Raw genomic sequence first — 806 nt, forward strand, 5'->3', positions numbered from 1 at the left:
GGGTTAGCAGATGTAAGCTTTTATATATGGAATGGATAGACAACAAGGTCCAGCTGTAGAGCACAGGGAACTATATTCAGTATCCTATGATAAACCATAATGGAGAAGAATATAAAAAAAAAAGTATGCAAGGACTTCCCTGGTGGCACAGTGGTTAAGACTCCGAGCCCCCAGTGCAGGGGGCCCAGGTTTGATCCCTGGTCAGGGAACTAGATCCCACATGCATGCCACAACTAAGAGTTTGCATGCACAATCAAGGATCCTGCCTGCCGCAACTAAGACCTGGTGGAACTAAATAAATATTTTTTAAAAATGCATATATATGTGTAACTGAATCACTATGCTGTACAGCACAAATTAACACAACATTGTAAATCAACTATACTTCAATAAAAAAACGTAAAAAATAAAAATAGCTGCATGATACTTACCTGGCAGGGGAGTTACCATGATCGCAAAGGTGCTTTTCCCAGGGTGAGGCTTATCCATTGCACTCTGGATCTGCCGAACCCCGCGATTTCCCCAAACGTGGGAAACTCGACCGCATAATTTGTGGTAGTGGGGGACTGTTTCGCGTTCTCCCCTACATAAAATAAAAAGCTGCACGATATTCCATATTATGGATGCACCCTAACACATCTATTCATTTCACTATTGATGGATAGACTGTAGTTTACAGTGTTTCAGTTTTTGCTACAACAAACAGTTCTACATTAACTATACGTTTATGCACATATATCCCTGTAGATTCACTCTCATTTCTGTAGAATACATTTCCAAAGGTGGAATTTCTGGATCAAAGAGTA

The 806-nt window shown here is 40.4% G+C and overlaps 1 non-coding gene across 1 annotated transcript; it reads left to right on the forward strand.

Annotated features, from left to right (window-relative positions):
* The first annotated feature begins 423 nt into the window (after positions 1-423).
* On the forward strand, positions 424-586 carry LOC118891441. The gene has a single exon (XR_005019017.1). It is a non-coding gene; the product is annotated as a U1 spliceosomal RNA (small nuclear RNA).
* Positions 587-806: the final 220 nt, after the last annotated feature.

Source organism: Balaenoptera musculus, chromosome 2, assembly GCF_009873245.2.
Source record: "Balaenoptera musculus isolate JJ_BM4_2016_0621 chromosome 2, mBalMus1.pri.v3, whole genome shotgun sequence".
Classification (NCBI taxonomy): Eukaryota; Metazoa; Chordata; class Mammalia; order Artiodactyla; family Balaenopteridae; genus Balaenoptera; species Balaenoptera musculus.